The sequence below is a fragment of the Hibiscus syriacus genome, unplaced genomic scaffold (assembly GCF_006381635.1).
Source record: "Hibiscus syriacus cultivar Baekdansim isolate YM2019G1 unplaced genomic scaffold, ASM638163v2 tig00003041_pilon, whole genome shotgun sequence".
Taxonomy (NCBI): Eukaryota; Viridiplantae; Streptophyta; class Magnoliopsida; order Malvales; family Malvaceae; genus Hibiscus; species Hibiscus syriacus.
The window spans coordinates 6,313,889-6,335,197 of NW_024061960.1; the positions used below are offsets into that span (position 1 = coordinate 6,313,889).

Here is a 21,309-nt window from a genome sequence, read left to right on the forward strand (position 1 = left end):
ATTTGGAGGAAGAAATCTATATGAGGCAGCTAGAAGGCTTCATAGAGGCAGGCAAGAAAAACCTGGTATGCACGTTGAAGAAGAGCTTGTATGGTTTAAAACAAGCTCCTAGACAGTGGTACAAGAAGTTCGATAGCTTCATGGGTAGCAATGGTTTTACCAGATGCCAAGAAGATCATTGTTGCTACATCAAGTGGTTCAACAATAGCTTCATTATTTTATTGTTGTACGTTGATGACATGCTTGTTGCAGGCTCAAACATGCAAGAGATTATACACTTGAAGCAAAAATTGTCGAAGCAGTTTGCTATGAAGGATTTGGGTTCTGCAAAGCAGATTTTTGGGATGAGGATCAAGAGAGACACAAATTCGGGGACTTTGATGTTATCACAGGCTGAGTACATCAACAAAGTACTCTCTAGGTTCAACATTAAAGATGTTAAACCAGTAAGTACACCTTTAGGTGTTCATTTTAGACTCTCCAAAGAACAATCACCAAAGACGGAGGAAGAACGTGCACACATGGTAAAGGTGACGTATGCCTCAGCAATTGGAAGTCTGATGTATGCCATGGTATGTACCAGACCAGATATTGCTCATGCAGTGGGAGCTGTTAGCAGGTACATGAATAATCCGGGCAAGGTACACTGGGAAGCAGTCAAATGGATCCTCAGATATCTGCGAGGTACCACAAAGCACTTTGTTTCAAAGGTGGAGATACGATATTGACAGGCTATGTAGATGCTGACTTAGCTGGAAATATTGATATCAGAAGGAGCACTACAGGGTATGTCTATACTCTAAGAGAAACTGCAGTGAGTTGGGTTTCTCAACTACAGAAGATAGTTGCTCTCTCCACAACTAAAGCAGAATATGTCGCTGTTACGGAAGCTAGCAAGGAGATGGTTTGGCTCCAAAGTTTTTTGGAAGAGTTAGGCAAGAAACAAGAAAATAATGTCTTGTATTGCGACAGTCAAAGTGTTATCCATCTAGTAAAGAATCCGTCTTTTCATTCCAGGACGAAGAACATTTGGTAAAGTTTGGTAGATGTTTGTTGAAAATAGGAATGGGTAAATTCACTTTAGTCATTGCACTTTAGGGTATTTTCAAAGATTAATCCCTAAGTTTCAACTATAAATATCGTAGCTCATTTAGCTTCAAAATCATCCCAAATCCCAAAAATCATTTCTTTCTCCCAATACTATAGAGCTTTCTTGTGAGAAGTGAGTGTTTTGTAAACACCTGTAAATTTTCTCTCTTAGTAAAAGATCTGCAGCAGTCCAGAGACGTAAGCACAATTGGCTGAATTCCGTTATCAATTTCGGGTATTATTTTTCCGCTTTTATTTCGTATTCTCACTAATCTGGTTATAGGGAAATTACTTGTACTCGGTTTATTTCCTAACACTCAGAAGCGTTCACAAAGGACTAATACGGAGATACGAGGGACCGTTCCAGGTACTTGCCAAGGTGGGTAAAGTGTCTTATCGCTTAGACTTGCCAAGTGCACTTAAGATTCATCCGGTCTTCCATGTAAGTATGCTCAAGCCATATCATGCAGACAAGGAAGACCCAAGCCGAGGGTATTCACATTGAGTACCTCCCGTAGTAACCAAGTCTTACGACAAAGCGGTTGAAACGGTGCTCACAAGCAAGACAGTCCGAAAGAGAAGAGTCCCACCGCGTACCGAATATTTAATCAAGTGGAAAGAACTACCAGAGTCTGAGGAAATATGGGAACTAGTTGAAGACTTGTGGCAGCTCGAAGAACATCTCAAAGCGTACGAGGTGACGAGGACGACGCCGAAATAGATGGGGGAGGATGTCACGAACTTGGGCTTTTTCCTCACACTTTTGGGCTATTTTGGCAATGTTGGGCCACATTTGATCTTGGAGGTTGATAGAATAGTCTAGATTATTCTAGAACACTCAAGACTTGTACATATGTAAAGTATTCTAGAAGCATTCTAGAGTCTTCCATGTTAAGTAGGAAAGTATGGAGAATTCTAGAGAATCTCTCTCTACCGTAGGATCAAGTCGATCTCCACCGTCCATTGAGGAGGTGGAATGCTATAAATAGGTGTAGAATCCTCATTTGTAGATCATCCAAGAGTTGTAAGCTTTCAAGCATATCAACAAGCTTTCTTTCAAAGTTCTTTCATTTCTTCTTTGTTTCCTTGCCAATCCTTTCCCACACTAGCACGAGTTTGAGTGAGGCTGACTTAGCTATCGCGAGGGGCGAAAAGGAGCTAAGGTCGCACGAGGCTTATTGAGAGATTAAGTCCGTGACATAGTGCTGAAGAGGCTGGCTAGTGATGGGATCAAGGTTAAGGGAGCTAAATGGGGTTATGCATGGAACTTATGCATCTTAACTTTTGCTTCAGTGGAAGAATTTAAGGAGGCGTGGTCGAGCAGATTGGAGGAATTATCTTTCTGGTTTGATTGGATTGATCCGCTTTTGAATGATGAAGGTGTACCGATGGCTTTTTGTTCGGTTGATTTTGTTGGAATCCTCTTATTATGCTGTAATGTTTCTTTTCTGGAAAAGCTTGTTTCAAGGTGGGGGAAGCTAGTTTGTATCCATGAATCGACGGCAAGAAGAGAAGACATGGCGGTGGCAAGTGCCCTGTTGAGGGTGGCCAGTCCCTTTGATATACAGGAATCTGTTATATTGGGTTTGTACGAGAGATCTTTCAAGGTCAAAATTAATGTAGGGTCGGTCCTTATAAAACATGAAAGTTTTTCAGGAGTAAATTCAACGGCGGTCGGCGAGGGTGTGGTTAATGATGACGAACTTTCAGAGGAGGAAGAAGATAGGTGTTCTGATGGGGTTGGTAGTACAAACTTGCTAGTTGAGGATACTAGGGGCAGTGTAGACAGATGGTTGGTAGGGGAGGTTGGTACAGCAGTGGCATTAATGTGGAAGGAAGGAGAAGGTCAACCTAGTGGAGAAAAGGTGTCAGAGTTTTCATAGGATTTTTCACAACAAAATGTGATGGTGGAATCAAATTTGTAGGATTTGGTTGTAGCTTTGCCTAATTACAACTCAAATTTGTCTGCTGGTGGGTCCAAGGATAGACTACAGACTCAGTTTACAGAGGAGGATCAGGTAGAGAAAGTAGCAATCTTGGATAAGGTAGTTGGTAATTCGGATGAAACAGAGGTGGAAAGGGAAGAAATTTCAGTTTTGGTTGGTAATCAGGGGCGGAGAATCAATAAGGAGTCTTGCTCTAATGGACTAAGAAGAGGTTCTCTTAAGCACAAGAAGATGAGGATTTCTCCAACTTGGTCTGGTAGTGCTTGCTCGGAGGGTGATGTGTCCATTACTTTCCATGATCGAGTTTATAAAAGGGTAGATAGAGGTCTGGTCAGGGAATCTTTTGAGCAAAATAGTGTTACTTCTGAGTCCCCACACAAATATGTGGATGCAAGATTGGAAGCTGTTGCTATGAGAGAAGTTTGTGATATGTTGGGGATCTCTTTCAAATGGGGAAATCATGTTTTGGAAGAGGTCTTGAAAATGGGGCTGAAAGGGCCTCTTAGGAGCTCTTAAGTGCTGGTTTTAGGACGGTTAGGGTTTGTTGATATTGTTAATTATGTCACAAATCAAATTGATTTCCTGGAATGTTAGGGGGCTTAGAAGAAAGAAAAAAATAAGAGCAGTTGCAAGAGTAGCATCAAAAGTCAAACTGATAATTATGTTTCTTCATGAATCTAAATTGAATAAATGTCAAAACAGATTACTGAGGAAGTTGGGGGGTAATTTTATGAAAGGTATTAGCTTTCAGCCAGCTACAGGTTCAGCAGGGGGTTTAATTTGTCTCTGGAATGAAAATCTGTTTGAAGCCAGCAGGGAAATTATGCATAATAGATTTATTGCTTTATCAAGAAAGTTTAAGATGGTTAACTTCGAATGTGTTGTTATTAATGTGTATGGTCTGTCGGTTGAGGCTGAAAAAGAGGAGTTTTTTAGAGAGTTGATGTGTTTTATAAAAAATCTTGACTTGCATGTATGCCTAGGGGGTATTTCAACGCTTATCTAGATCCCGATGAGAGAATTGGAGTGGCTCAGAATTGACATTCATTGGACTTATTTTCCAACTTTGTCCGAAATTTAAATCTTATGGATCTACCTTTAGTTGGAGGGAGATTTACATGGTGCAATAATAGAGAAGCTTCTACGTGGATTAGATTAGATCGTTTTCTATTAAGTAGTGCATTTTTTTAGGTATTTCCAAAAGTTATTCAGAAATTGTTGCTGAAATCCTTATATGATCATAACCTTATAGTACTTGAAGAAGAATCCAATAACTGGGGTCTTAAACCTTTTCGGTTTTTTAACTACTTACTTGAGGATGATGGATTTGTTGGGGTGGTTCAGAATGCTGTGTATGATTTAAAGAGGGAGAATGTCCGTAGGGGTATGTTGAGTATTCTTCAAGGAACTAAGAAAGCGATTAAAAAGTGGCCAAACAGTAATAATTTGGGGATTTTTGAACAAATTTCTGATCTAAAAACAGGATAAATGATTTGGAATTGAGGTGTCAAGGTGGGGGGATTTCTGCACAAGATTGGGGTCAACTATTGACTTGGAGGAATGAATTATGGGGTTTGCATAGGAATGATGAGAGTATATGGTTTCAAAAATCAAGAATAAAATGGATGAAGGATGGGGATAGAAATACCAGATTTTATCATCTATGTGCTCTTAATAAGAGTAGAGTGAATGCCATATCGTCTTTGAAAGTGGCTGGGGAAGATATTGCTGATCCAAGTCGGATTAGATCAATTATCTCTGATTTTTTTTTAAAGTCAACTACAATAGGAAAACATCTCTGGAGGTGGATGAATGTAATCTGAATTTCGCTAAATTGATAGAGGAATAAAAGATTGGTTTAGAGGTTGACTTTTCTGAACAGGAGGTATGGGAAGCAACCTTTTATTCGGACAGTGCATTCGGACAGTGCTAAGGCACCTGGTCTGGATGGGTTTACTATGGGTTTCTTTAAAAAATTCTGGACTATATTGAAGGAACATATTATGAAATTTGTTTAAGATTTTCATAGAGAAAAAAATGGGAGCATGGAGTGAACCATTCCTTTATTACTCTAATCCCTAAGATAGTGAATCCAGAGAGAATTGAAGATTTCAGGCCTATTAGTCTTATTGGTAGCCTTTACAAGATTATTTCCAAAGTGCTCTCTAAAAGGCTTGTCTCTATTATTAATGGCTTGGTAAGCCCTTCACAGTTCGCATTTATTCTGGGTAGACAACTGTTAGATTGTGCTCTTTTAGCGAATGAAGGCATTGACTATTGGAGAAAATTAGGGAGAAAAGGAGTTGTATTCAAAGTTGATTTCTGTAGGGCTTATGATTCGGTTGAGTGGCCTATCTTATTCAGAATATGAAGGTTACGGGTTTGGGGAAATAAGCCCTTCACAGTTCGCATTTATTCTGGGTAGACAACTGTTAGATTGTGCTCTTTTAGCGAATGAAGGCATTGACTATTGGAGAAAATTAGGGAGAAAAGGAGTTGTATTCAAAGTTGATTTCTGTAGGGCTTATGATTCGGTTGAGTGGCCTATCTTATTCAGAATATTGAAGGTTACGGGTTTTGGGGAAAAATGGATCTCATGGATTGATAATTGAGTTTCTTCTGCCTCTATTTCGGTGTTAGTTAATAGTTCTCCTACTAAGGAATTCTGCATTAGTAAAGAGTTGAGGAAAAGGTGCAGTCTATCCCCTCTCATGTTCAATTTAGTGGGGGAATTATTAAATCTTATGTTGTCTAAGGCTGCCAATATAGGACTTTTTCAAGGGTTCAACATTCGTAGGACTGGGAATTCCTTTCATTTAACACATTTGCAGCTTGCAGATGATTTAATCCTTTTTTGCAGAGATTCTCCAATGCAAATTTTGAACATTAGGAGAGTATTAAGGGTTTTTGGTGTAATGTATGGGCTGCATTTAAACCTGACTAAGAGTTCGTTATTTAGGGTTAATATAGAAGTTGACATGATTAAAGATTGGGCTATGAAAACGAGCTGTGGAGTGGGATCGTTTTCAATATCTTATCTTGGTTTATCGATTGACACTAGGAAAAATTCAGAGGGGATGTGGGATCCTGTTTTTCAGAATTTTAATAAGAGACTAGCAGGTTAGAAAGCTAAATAGTTGTCGTTGGCGGGTAGACTGGTTCTGGTTAAATCTGTGTTATCACCCTTGCCGATTTTTTTTCTCTCTATTTTCAAGATTCCTCTCAAAGTGACTCAGAAGTTGAACTCTTTGATGGCTAACTTCCTTTGGGGTGAAGACCATGATAAGAAACGAATTCACTGGGTTAATTGGATCGGTTTGTCAACCTTTCGATGAGGGTGGTTTGGGAATCCTTGACTTAAGGTTGATAAATAGAGTCTTAATTGGGAAATGGGTGTGGAAATATGCTAAAGAGAAAAATATTTTATGGAAACAGTTAATCTGCTATAAAAACAACGTTAGTACCCTGTCTCTTTCAATTTCAAATGCGGCTTCACTTTTAGATTCTTGGATTTGGAGAGGTATCCTTAGTAACTATGTGAAGAACGATCAGATTGGTGACTGTTTAAGAGACAATTCTAAGATCCAAGTGTGAAATGGTCGGTCGATTGCTTTTTGGACTGAGGTTTGGATTACTAATTTGCCGTTAAAAAATTAGTTCCCCAGAATTTTTGCATTGTCAACGAATAAATGGGAGAAGATATCAGAGTTTGGTGGGTAGGAAGATAATGTTTGGGTTTGGAACATACAACTTGAAGAAACTTGTGTGATTGGGAATTGGATTAGTGGATCGTTTTAATGTCATTAATTAACAAGATTTCGTTGTCATGTTCTGTGGAGGATTTTCTGGGATGGTCGGGAAAGGGGGATTGCATGGCATGTTCTCGGTCAGATCTTGCAGACAGTCGTTATATGGCAGCTCTGAAGGGAGTTTTAAGTGGAAGAAGTGGGTTTGGGATGGTTTGGCCCTTTCGAGGGTTCAAACCTTTTTATGGCAGATTTGTCATAAGAAGTTAGCAGTTAGAGTGGAATTGAAGAAAAGGGGGATTCCTTTAACATATGTTTTTTGTCCTTTATGTCATTTCCAGGATGTATCTATAGCTCACTTGTTCTTATCGTGCTCTGTTGCTTCGGAATTATGGTGTAAATTTCTAAGGTTATGAGATATCTCTATTGTTCTGCCTCATGATCTTTCTTCTATTCTTTGCTCGTGGTCGAATCTTAAACATAATTCTATTATTTGGAGGTTCATTCCGGCTGTCATTTTCTGGTCAATTTGAAAGGCAAGGAATCTGGTGGTTTTTGAAAATGGAGACTGTGGTAGTACTGTTATGTTCTTTATCACTAGATTTAGATTAGCGAAATGGTTCTTAGCTAAACATCATTCGGTTCGGATTCAGACAGATCTTCTAGCAGGGGATCCTACGCGGGCTGATCAATTTCACATAAGTACTAGTACTAAGAAGGTTATTGGATGGTCTCCTCCACCATCGGATATATTCAAACTCAATGTTGATGGGGCAGTGACTGGAGATGGGATGCAAGGTGGTATTGGTGGTGTTTTGAGTGACTCTTTCAGCAGCTCTTTAGTTTCTTTCTCTTATGCAGTAGGGTCTGGTCTTCCTATTTTGACTGAACTGAAAGCTATTAAAGAAGGATTGTTTTTTTTCTACTCTTCCGTTTGGGCTAAGAAGGGTAGACTTATTATTGAGAGTGATTGCAAATGCGCAGTGGATTGGATTTTAAAGCTACAACATGCCCCTACTTTTTTCACTGATTTGGTAGAGGAAATTGGAGCTCTTGTTTCTGCTAAGGGCGTCGTTCTTAGATGGATTCATAGGAGTTGTAATGTGGAGGCTGACAGGTTAGCTAAGCAGGAGATTGGTTGAGTGTTGCAGGCTTATTGTTGGACGGTTTTGTGTTTTTCCTTTGGGTTTTGTAATGGCTAAAACATTGTAATAGTTTTGGTAATGTGGTAAACAAGACTCATCTTCTGATCTAGGGTCTGCTTTGTCGGTTTAGATTAAGTGTTTGTATTTGTTTTTGGTGTGTTTTGGTTATGGGTGTTGTAGGTTTCTTTGTGTTAGATGGGGGTGTTGTCCTGGTTGTTTCTTATGTATTTTATGTTGAATAAATACCTAAGGCACTCTTTTCCTCCTTCTTATGATTAAGGAGCTTTACCCAAGCTCCATTAATCACGAAGGGGGTTTTTAACGAGGCCTTCAATTCTTATAAAAAAAAGAAGCAGAAACATACCTTTTTTTATAGCCCCTTCTTGATCAGCCTCCTGTTACTCCTTCTACAGAAATAAATTTTGGTCAACCATCTTCTCTGATTCCTACATCTCCTCAAACTCCTCAACCAGTAATTAACATATCACAACCCAATATTCAAGATACTACTTGTCCTCTAAGGAGGAAGACCTATTTGAGGAGGAAGACACCTATGCAGATTCAATCATTCCCTTCTCTTGCTCCTACTCCTATTCATATACAGCTTGAGGTACATCTTGAAACTTCTTCTGAACATAATGATAATGACAATGTTATATCTGCCTCTGAACATAATGACACTGCTTCTGTTTTTGAATTTCCCATTTCCATTAGAAAAGGAAAAAGAATATGCACCACTAAACATCCCTCCTATTTGTTTATGACTTACAAAAACCTTTCACTCAGTCACAGAACATTCCTTACTAGCCTGGATGATATCATTATTCCTAAACCAACATTAGAGGCGTTAGAAATGAGAACTAGAAAAAGGCTATTAAAGAATAAATAGAGGCACTAGAAAAAAAACAAGACTTGGGACTTAGTAAAGCTGCCATAAGGAAAGAAAACAGTGGGATGCAGTTGGGTCTTACTGTAAAATACAAGTCAGATGGCTCTTTGAAAAGGTACAAAGCAAGATTGGTGGCAAAGGGGTACTCTCAAACCTATGGGATTGACTATCTTGAAACATTTGCACATGTTGCAAAAATGAACACAGTGAGGGTCCTACTTTCTTTATCAGCTATCCAGGGATGGAATCTGCAGCAGTTTGACATCAAAAATGCCTTTTTACATGGAGACCTTGAGGAAGAAGTGTGCATGGATATTCCACCTGGATTTGTTTCGACTACTGGACAAAATGTTTGCATATTAAGGAAAACTCTATATGGACTAAAATAGTCCCCAAGAGCTTGGTTTGGGAGATTTACCAAAATAATGCTGGGACAAGGCTTCAAACAGAGCCAAGGTGATCATACTCTGTTTGTGAAACACTCTTCTTCAGGGGGAGTAACTATATTGTTGGTGTATGTAGATGATATTATTGCTACATGTAATGATTCAGAAGGAATTGATAATTTAAAGAAGTGCCTTGTAAAAGAGAGTTTGAAGTGAAAGAACTTGGAAGATTAAAGTACTTTCTTGGTATTGAGGTGGCACACTCAGCAAGGAATTTTTATATCTCAACAGAAATATACTTTGGATTTGTTGAAGGAAACTGGAAAACTGGGATGTAAACCAGCAACAACACCCATAGAAATCCATCACAAGCTTGGAGACTCGAAGGAGGGTGATATGGAAGTTGACAAAAATTCATTTCAGAGACTGGTGGGAAGACTCATCTATTTTTCACACACTAGACCAGACATAGCATATGCTGTTGGGGTTGTGAGTCAAATTCATGCACAACCCTAAGGAATCACACCTAAGGGTTGTAGTTCAAATCTTACAGGACTTGAAGGGCACACCAGGCAAAGGAATTATGTTCAAAAGAGAGGAGAAATCGACTCTGGAAGCATACACGGATGCAGACTATGCAGGATCAATAGTTGATAGAAGATTAAACTCAGGCTACTGCACCTTTCTTGGAGGAAACTTAGTTACTTGAAGAAGTAAATAACATAATGCGATGGCTAGATCCAGTGCAGAAGCTGAGTTTCGAGCCATGGCACGGGGAATTTGTGAGTTATTATGGCTGAAATTATTTTAGAAGACTTAAAAGTGAAATGGGATGGACCAATGAAGCTATACTGTGATAACAAGCCTGCAATCAACATAGCTCATAATCCAGTTCAACTTGACAGAACAAAACATGTTGAAGTAGATAGACTTTTCATAAAAGAGAAACTTGACAGTGGTTTAATCTGTACTCCCTATGTAACAACTGGAAATCAAGTTGCAGACAAACTTACTAAGGGACTACCTGGTAAAGACTTTCAGAAGTTAACAAGCAAGCTGAGGATGGAAGACATCCATGCCCTAGCTTGAGGGGGAGTGTCAAAGATTAGTTTCCTTAATTGAAGGATTTGTAAATATTTTATTTGATTAGGATCCCTTACTCTAAGAGTCTGTATTCTGTTACTAGAAGTAGTTTATTACATAGTTTAGAAGTTACCTAAGATGGGCCCTAGGTTTGTGTATTTATTTGTAAGTGTTTTCACTATTGATATATAAGAAAAACAGTCTTTTCGACATATTCTTTTCTGGTTTTAATGGGACGTGAATACGTTTTGAATTGACTTCATATTATTTTTAGGCAGCTTTCATGGTTCCTACTGAATTGCTCGCGATCCAACATTATGAGCACTTTGTAAAACTGCTAGAGAAGATGGATGTAGTAGATAATAAACCTTCTGTTGCTTTACTAACTGGATCAACCCCACAAAAGCAATCACGACTAATTCGTAAGGTACGTACATCATTGGTGCCTTTTCATGTTGTATAATCATCTTCCGTTTCACTAACATTTTTAGGCTTCAGGATCTCCAAAGTGGAAATATCTCACTTGTCATTGGAACCCATAGTTTAATAGCCGAAAAAGTGGAGTTTTCTTCCCTACGTATTGCTGTGGTGGATGAGCAGCATCGTTTTGGTGTGATCCAGAGAGGAAAGTTTAACAGTAAGGTTGTTCACTTTTACTTGGCTTGAAAATGATAAATTATAGGTATATATCTAAGTAGCTATACGTGTCAATGATGAATTATATTGAATGTGATATCTTCAGATTATGTTGTAACAAAATGATGGATAATAATAGTTTGGACTAATAGTCTGGTTTTTCTTTTCTTCTTTTCCTCCTATCGCAGAATTTATAACATTCCTTTGTGTCTCTAAGTCTTTAGTATGAGATAGAGTCATTTAAGTTTTGCCGTGGAGTACATAAATGTGCCCCTTTAGCTTTGTTAGTGAAGGAACTATCCTTTCACCTAGAAGCTTGGGTGTTTCACTGCATTGTTGACATGTTCATGATCTTTTTTTGAGGCGCAATTTTCATGAAACGCTGGAGGCTTAGTAAATTTAGCTTTATTTTTGTGATTGATATTGCCATCTATTTACATATTGACATATTAATCAGAATGTCAGATGTCACTTTTAACCTTGAATAATGAAAGTATTTTAAAATGCATTAAATTAATCGAATTCTTAAATCCACTTATGATTTCCATCTAAAAGTTAAATTCAATTGATATTAGAATGCTGGTTGAAGATACTCATTTTTTCATTTAAATATTATTATTATTATTATTATTATTATAATTATTATTATTATTATTATAATTACTAATTTTATTACTAATATTATTATTAATTATTATTACAAACGGGCCAAATCCGGCCCAACCCAAAAGCCCAAATATATAACCCTAAACCCATTTAGGGTTTGTATCTAGCTCCCAGCCGCCGCTTCCAGAAGGCTCAAGCTGCCTCTCCAGCTTCCAGACGCTGCTGCCGACGCCTCCACTGCCAGATGGTCCAACCAGTCGCTGCCGACGCTGCTTTTGCCACGCCACCTCACCGCCGTAATTCCAGAACACCAGATGGCAGCCCAAATCGAGCTCCATGGTGAGTCACCCATAGCTATGGTGACTCACCTAGACATCCCTCTCGGACCGGTCCAAACAGAACCTCGTGGTGGCTATAAAAGCCACCATACCTGCGAAAGAACAGACGGCCACGGAGAGACACGGCAGAGAACGACAACAACAAAAAAAGAAAAAAAATAATAACAACCCTCAGTAGCAAACAAAACAGAAAGAAAGAAAAGAGAAAGAACTTACCGAGGAAACCACAAGGTGACCGGAGACGCTACGTACCGAGGAAACATTCGAAATACCCGAAGGTATTTCTCTAGATCTGCTCCGATCCAGAGCTTTTTAGGGCAAACCAAGGCCAGATTCGGCCTTGGGAGGATCGGGTCATTATTTTAGGTCTTTAGGAAAAATCCGGCCACCGCGTGTGGTAGCCGGCGGTGGAGACCAACACCGGAGTACGGTGTCCGGCGACGGCCGGAAACTCTCTCGGTTAGAGAGAGGCGAGAGAGTTTTATAAACTCTCTCGGTTAGAGAGAGACGAAGAAGAGAGAATGAGGGATGCTGGCCCTACGGGCCAGCCATTGATCATATATACCCCTCCCAAACGACGCCGTTTTGGGCAGGGGTATATCTGTAATTTCGCACACGGGTCAAACCTCTCGCGTAGTCATCCTAGATTTGTAAATTTCTATTTTTGTCACTAAAGTCAATTCTTATATGTTTTAATTAAGTCTCGTAATTTTATTTTATTTCATTTTAGTCCTAGCTTGTATATTTAAATATTTAGGATAAATAATATTCAGTCCCTTATTTTAATAATAATATTTTAATACTGAGTTTATATTTTTAATTTATTTTAATCTGATATTCGAATTTTAAATAAGTTTATTTTAGTCACTAAATAAATAAAATAAAAAAATAGCATGTTTAATCCCTAATATTTTGATTAATTATGAATTAGATTTTTTTAATTTTACTTTTACTATATTTTAGTCACTAATTCTAAATGTTTTCATCTATTTTATTATTTTTAAATATATCATTTAATTGTATTTTATTGTTTTATTTGTCTATATATTAAATACTTTTATTATTATATAGTTATAAATATATATAATAATTATTTATATATATTTAATAAATTATTTTGATATTTTTTTAATATCGAAGAAAAGGACAGTCTTAATACAACTGGATGTCCTATTCTGGTATTTTAAATTAAACAATAGTATTTAAATTAATATTTATCAATATCAAAGAAAAGAGCTGTCTTAAGGCACCTAGAAGTTCTTTTCGGATATTTTTAAATAAATATTTTTTTATAATTTTGAAATAATAGAATTATAAATTAAATATTTTTGAATTTTAAAATTTAATAATAGAGACAATTTATAATTAAAAAGTACCAATTTTGGGCGTTGTAGGGGTGCTAATCCTTCCCTAAACGTAACCGACCACGAATCCCTTTTTATTATTAAAAAGAACGAATTTTTGGTTAAAACGCAGATCAGTTTATCTTTTAATTGATGTTTTCTTAAAAACTCTTTTAAAAGATATTTTTTAGGTATTCGACCTACCTGACCCAAAAGGCCGATGGCGACTCCTAAATTATTTCCAAAACCATTTATTCACATCAATTTCACCGCCAAGTAATATTTCGTGCCGGACCAAAACAGGTTACGACAGCTTGGCGACTCTGCTGGGGACCGGTCAAACTTTTAAAAATCAATTATAAATTGTCTCTAGTATTAAAATTAAAAATTCAAAAATATTTAATTTTTTCTTTCAAATTTTTTATTTATTTATTATTTTTATAATATTTATATGTTTTATTTTATTTGCAAGTATTTTATTTCATTATTTATTTTTTTCTGTTAAGAAGTTTGAATATTTCTCCTCACACACAACACTTGCATTGCATAACATAAAGCTCTATAATTGAGCTTGTCCCTTTTAAGTGGGAGTGAAAGCGACGTCTTCGTGAGAATTTATTCTCCGTGTCAGACCTAGCAAGTAACTTTTGGGGTTCATATGCTCTATGTCTTCGTGAGAATTTATTCTCCGTGTTAGTCATAGAGAAATGTATCCCCTTGAATTGAACTCGATCCGTTTAAGTCTGTAATGGACTAGGATTGAGGGTTGACAGCCCAAGGGGGCACTAACAAGGATAATTCGAGTACCTTACTCCTAGAACTAAAACCCTACATGTAATAAAACTTAGAACTCCTCCTAATCTAAGACAGTACGAACCTCTGTTCTTAGGTATACACAAAGGAGAAATAAAGCTTTAGCTTTTATTTTATTATTTATGAATAAATGCCTGCGAATTAAAAATCATGCGGTTAGGTTAATTTTTCCAAACAAAGCATGGAACTAGAAAGCATGAGGTTAGGATTTATTATATACCATGATAAATAAATTTTTCTTTCAATTATTTGGTATTAACCATTTTATTTTTCTTATTTTCCCATGTATGTTATTTTGCTCTAATTTGTTTAAATTTTTCTTGTGTTTGCATTACATGATCATGACCAAAAGGTGTTAACTGAAAAGACTGCTCATCAAATTAGAAAGAAATCATAAATGAACAAAAAGTTATATGATCAAACAAAATATGATGCGGCCAAGAAAAGACATCCTGAGGGAACTTTGAAGATAAAGAAGCTATTCACCCAAAGATTGTATGCCCATTGAAGAGCAAAAGGAATACGAGAAATAAGAGAGCAGATGACCAAGATGATGGATAGAATATCTGTTTTGGCCAAAGGAAAAGAGATTCCAGCACAGAAAGAGGGAGAGCTCAATGAATCTAACTCTGCAGTTTCAGATACGCAAGGATTTTGATTCCTAACCAATTAGAGAAATTACAGACAGTCATCATTCGTATTCACATCGTATGGAGATACCAAAGAAATGGTGACGATTGTACAAGCTCCCAGAGAAGAGAAGAAATCTGTAATCAAAATCATCAAAGTTTGGTCTGCTCCCGACGTCTAAAACTCAGGTTCAATCCAAAACAAAGGTTCTCATTGATGTTGTACCTATATCATATAAAGATTGTATGAAAAGTTACTTGAAGCACGAGAAATAGCTTTATACATAAACCGTTCCAACCTCCGTATCCAAATTGGTATGACATCAACGTTCATTGCGAATCATACCGAGCTCAAGGACATACTATCGAAAATTGTCTTACCTTCAAACGCCGAGTCCAAAGTCTTTTGGATCATGGAACCTTAAATTTATGGTAAATGATCGACCTGGTTTGGTAACCAAGGGTCCTGATAGATTAATACCAAAAATCTTCAAAGGTAAAAATCAGTAGGGGCACCCAGAGAGAAGAAGATTTGCTGAGTTGTGAAGCAAATACTCATTTGAAGATTGAAAACAATAAATAACATAGGTGATGAAAGAACCCCAGAATGTCATGAAAGAAGCTGCAGTCCAGACAAGCAATATGGCCCATAAGCTGATAATCTAACTTAGTTTTAGAGAAGAAAATGGGAAAGTTATTCCCTATATGAAAGTTTTGTTGAAGTTAGGATTAAAAGTTGTCCCCTACATGTAAAAGTTGTTTGATGTACTGAAGCTTTTGTGTTCAATGAAATCTGTTCTAAGATGATCACTCTTAAGTAACACCTTTTTATACATGCATTTACATTTTGTATCTGTGCATTTTCATTTTGTATTTTTATATTTATGAATTGCACATTTTGCATTCTTATTTTTCTATTTGCATTTTTCATATTTTTATTAATTACTGTCATGTACTTTAATTATAAAAACATATAAATAATTCATGAAAGGTTTCTGTAACAGTAAAAACCAAGATCATTCATTTATTTTACTGTACCATCATCATGAAAACAATGGAGCAACCTTATGAAGGACTACAAAACCATTGGCCAGAACCATTGACAGGGTTACCTCGGGATACAAGGAAAGAAGTTTCAGATTCAGTACCAGATGGATCAGATCAATTATCCAAGGAATGGAATCTGATAAAGAAGATACAACTGTTATAGAGAAATCGTGCTATCAGATTGAAGAGTCGAGAAAGATAACATACCCTAGGGCATCCCACTCAAACCCAAAGAATAGCCTCATTAATTATTCACAATATGAGGATAAAGTCAAGAGGACAGAGAAAGCAATCAGAAACATGATAGTCTTGTTGGCCAACAGTAGTCTGGTATAATCAGTTGACCCAAGAACAGATCAAGAATGGGTAGATCTAGCTGATGCATTTTTGAGACAATATCGGTATGTTAAAGGCTTAGCTCCAACGTATGGATCTTCGAAGAGTAAAGAAGAAAACCAATGAAAGATTTCAAGAATATGCCCTAAGATGGAGAGGAATAGCAGCACAAGTTCAACCTCCCATGTTAGAAGAAGAAATATCACGTATGTTTCGGGATTCTATTCCCACTCCTTTCTGCGAGTTAATGCAGGCAAATCCGACGAACGAATTCGAGAATCTTGTGACAAGTGGAGATTTAATTGAGAATGTAATCAATGAAGAAAACACAAAAGTCACATACAAGAGCCCAACAGATCAAAAAGCGAAAGCTGATAATGTGAATGTATGTCGCATCCAGAATCCCCGCAACTGCAAAAGAAAAAGAGTAAGTAACTGTTCGGATCGACCAAAGAAAGTCATGAGATCAAGAAAAACTTTAGAAGTGTTCCAAACTTCTATTTCAGACTTATACTCTCATTTGGTTAAAGGTCAGTACATCACACCAAGACCAACTAAAGTGACATCAAATCCTTCTGCTCATAGCTATGATCAAGATAGAGTTTGTAATTTTCACTTGGGGGTATCCGGGCATTCTACAGGCAATTGTAGGCCACTGTTAAAAGAAATTGAGATGCTTGTTGACAAAGGGGTTTTGACACAAGAAATAATCAAGAAATGGGGGCAAATAAGGATGAGACTCCTGATCTTATTACATACCCAACATTAGAGGAATAATAAGGCATGGCAAAATAAATAAGTGGAAGTGTTATCTACCACTGTAGTACCTTTCTACTTTCAGCATCTTGTTTGAACTTGTTTTTGTTCCTTTCTCCGCCTTTTGTATAATAAATAAATTGTGTTGCTTTTATGGTTATGAGCAAAGAATCAAGTTTTAATCTTGAGATTATTGAGTATCAAGTAGATTAAATATTCTTTTAAATTTGCAAGAGTTAGATCTATTGGCAAGTGATAAAATTATATCTTCAATATCCCATCCAATGCCAATTACTCGACCCTTACCAAAACCAAATCCTGACACTACATTTATCTGAGATTCTGAAGAAATGTCTCTATTTGTTTTGAGACATCAACTCTAGATGTTCACCTTCTCGGATAGAGTTAATTGGTTATGATATTACCCCTTCCATATACATAACTTTAAGAGTCACACATTTGTCCTTCCAAACACAAAACCATCATAAACTAAAATACCTCAAAAGAACCAAACTTTCAACTATTCGTGAATATTACCGCAAGAAGAGACGAGATGAGGCATCATGGACCAACTCATTGATGATAATTTCAAGTGATTAGGGCATACTCAAAGAAGAAGGGGAAAGTGATTGATTGAAATAAATATATCAGGCATTAATTACATTTTTCATGTAAATAAAGTTAATCTTGAATATTCATCCCCTGTGGATACCTCTTTTTACAAAGGTTTCTGTATGAGATGATGAACGGCATTGTTTCATTTATCCTTTAATATATATATATATATATCCTTTGTTGTCCCCATTTGAGCCTGAATAATGTTTCTTCTAATTCAACCCTAACCAAGGATCACCCTCTACATTAGGGGGCAAGGTAAAGGATATTGGCTCACAAGAATAAAGATTGTCAATACAGTTTTATTACGAAGACAAGTTTCCATGAAGTCATGAAAGTTTTGAACTACAAAGTATGTCAAATACAGAGTGCTTGAAGATCAATCCAATCAAGAATAATGGAAAACCTCCAAAATGCAAAAGGAAAAAGAGTGCTCAAAGCAATTGAAGTATTATACTCATCCAGCAAAGAAAGAAGAAGAAGAAAAAAAAAAAGGGAAAATCGAATAAAGATGGGTGATTTATTGAGCCTCAAGTTACAAGGTGATCAAGTACGAACAAGAAGAGCAAGAAATGCTGAAGATATGAGAAAATGGAAATGAATCCAAATTTGGCACTAGAGGGATCCAGTTGATGGAAAATTCCTCAGCAAGGCAGATCCAAGTCAAACAAAACAAGATTGACGGCATCAGAATGAATTGATCCTTGGTTTGATGACCCTTAAAAACTTATTTGGGCCTTTTTATCCATTTCTTTCGTAACCATAAGCCATGGCCTACGTTACGTACCTGAAAAGTCCATTCTAATCATACATGGGTTCTAAGTAAAAGATGATATCTTTAGAATTCATTCCGCCTTCCAAGATGATTTTTATTTGCAAAAATTAGTTTTTAAAATCTTTAATGCATGATATGAAAATGATAAAGGTGGGTTCAAGATATAAATTTTTAAATAACATCTTGAAACCAAAGGATTCGAGTTGAAAACCTAAAAAGGCGGCTCGAATATTGAATGGTGCAACAACGAATAAGAGACGATCTTAAGCTCTTAATAAAGCACCACACATCTCAAAAACGTTCCTGAGATTCTGGAAACGAGAAGCATCTCTACAAGATGAGCATAACAACCATTTCTTCAAGTTAGTGGAAGCCGAAGCGACATACTGAACCAACTTGAAAGAACCTACTTTACCAAAATCAACCTACACCTCAAATCATAATTTTGACACTTGCCATAGGACTATGATTTTGAATGATTTAAAAGTGTAGTTTGATTTATTTGATATTCATTAAACTCCTTGTTTATGATTCGATTTATTGTGAACCTGAAAGGGGTAATACTTTGCAAAATTCTTTCATTCTTCAATAAAGAAAGGAGAAAAAATTTTCAAACAGTACAGTCTCAAATGAGGAAGGTCCTTAAAGCAATTGTTGCTTATTCTACCTCTGTTGTAGAAAAGAATGAACGAAGCCAGAATAATGAAGCACTTCACATTTTGAAGGCAAGTGGTCCAAGAAGCCAGAAAGTCTGGAGAATTGAACTTGTGACACTTCCTATGACATTATTAGCAGCTCATCAAGAAAATCGTTTATCTCTGAGGGCAATAAGGATCACCAGACAGATTATTTCTCCAACCATCAATTCATGTTCTCTAGAAGATTACATTATAGAACCATGAGCAAGTCACTACCTGCACTCTGGTATACCGTGATGCTGGCTCAAGTCTTGATACATCATTGCTACTTCTTCTATGCCGATCACTTCTTTGTCAAGATGATACCCATTATGTCCTTCAGAAGATTGCTGAATTTGAATTTGAGGACTTAGGGCACAGAATAAGATATTGGAACAGATTCTACACTTGTATGCTGTACAGGATTCCAAAAGTTGAGATAACCAGTTTACCATCAACTAAACTTTCCATAGTTAAGGAAGAGTGAGATATGGCAGTGTGTATTTGGAGCAGCAGCAGAACACTGTCGTAGCAGTCATTACAAGAAAATGCACCAACAAAAATCTTCTAGTTAATCATGATGATGTTTATGCTTCGGTAAGATTGTTACGGGATGCGACCGACAACAAGGTCGAATCCGCCAAATCTATTCATCAATTGCTCCAACCGATCACCATTCAGTTCTTGCACCTCTGTTTTCAAAGATATACTAAGACAGTAGAAGGCGATCTTTGCAGCATGATTCCAGCAAAAAGAAACAAGACATGATATCACTGGGAAACATGTCTCTAAACAGATCCTTATGTATGGTTTTTAAGGAAACCTAGAAGTATTTCCACCTCATCAGGTTCAAGTGGAGCAACTTTATTCCTTCCAACCCATACTAGATTCCATTTTCAGCACTCATTAAGAACATACTTCTGGACACTCTAAGGTGGCTCATTGTCATAAGCTTCAAGAACCTTACAGATCCTTTCTGTTAATTTGGCACTTCCTGTACATATTTATAAACAGTTCAACTTTGTTTTTGGATTCCAAGAAGGCCATCATTTCTTTGTCAATGGAAAGCATCAGCACATGGAGGAAGCAGAATAAGAGAAACTCTGTTCTTAATTGGCAGATTATGAATATAGCCTATTTTCAGTGTGACAGCATGAAAATGCTTCGAATCTACAAATTCTGGCTTTACATCGAATAAGTACTGTGATATCCCAGTCCAAACATAAATGGAACAAATGAATGTGCTCATAGCATCTTCTGGAAGTGTTCTTTGAGTTATCTGATCTGGTTTGGCAAAACCGATCATTGAATATGGAACAAATGAATGTGCTCATAGCATCTTCTGGAAGTGTTTGAGTTATCTGATCTAGTTTGGCAAAACCAATCATTGAATTTGGAAAGGAATGTGCTCATAGCATCTTCTGGAAGTGTTCTTTGAGTTATCTGATCTGGTTTGGCAAAACCAATCATTGAATTTAGAAGATGAATTTGTTCAGCATCTTCTGGAAGTGTTCTTTGAGTTATCTAATCTGGTTGGACAGAACCAATCATTGAATTGGAAGATGAATTTGCTCATAGTAGAAATAAGGAGACTCAATAGCATCTTCTGGAAGTGTTCTTTGAGTTATCTGATCTGATTCGGTAGGAACCCCAAAACCGATCATTGGAATTGAAAGATGAACTGCATGATCATCTTCATTAAGAAGCTTCTTTTCAAGCTTCCTCTGCTTCTTCCTTTTCCAATCATAACCCAAGTTTGCCTTTGCTTGTAATTGGGATCATTACATAATGGTTTCCTATCTTCTACCATAAGAAGTGCATCAGTAACCCTAGACATTTGATCAGCACATATAAAATCTGTCAATTCTGCAATTGATGAATCTGAACCACATCTCTCCATGGTTATTGAAGCTTCAGCCTTTGAGAATCTCATTTTTGTCAAGTATAAAAGTTTACTCTCCTCATCAGAATCAGAAATGATTTCCTCGATATCAGAAGAACTATCAATATCTGTGAAATCATCCTGAAAGATCGCTTCATAATCAGATGAATTATTATCAGAATCAACATGTTGCATGGGTATGGATTTTATGAGCCTGTACCACTGTATATGTAGTCTTGCTATTGCATCAGATTACTGTTCGCATAAATTGGTTTCTCTCCCCACAGAAAAGTATATTTCAGAGATGGCTTTCACTGAAAGATGATAAGCCACTGTGTCAGCCTGGAACTGATTACCAAACTATTTTCACTGCTCTGTCTGACTAAATCCCTCCAGATACAGAAAAGGGTCACCTCATTCAGAAGATACATATTTCAGACGTTTCTGTCAGAATGATTGAATACTTAGGTTTGTGACAACATGAAGAGATTTCAGTTACTTGATAACACTACTGTTTAGTGACACCAGAATGAGAGTATTCAAGATAAATAGATTTGGGACACGAATAAAGC

General features: G+C 36.8%; 1 pseudogene; it reads left to right on the forward strand.

Annotated features, from left to right (window-relative positions):
- The window catches only part of LOC120170149, a 95,643-nt pseudogene that overhangs the window by 66,041 nt on the left and 8,293 nt on the right, over positions 1–21,309 (forward strand).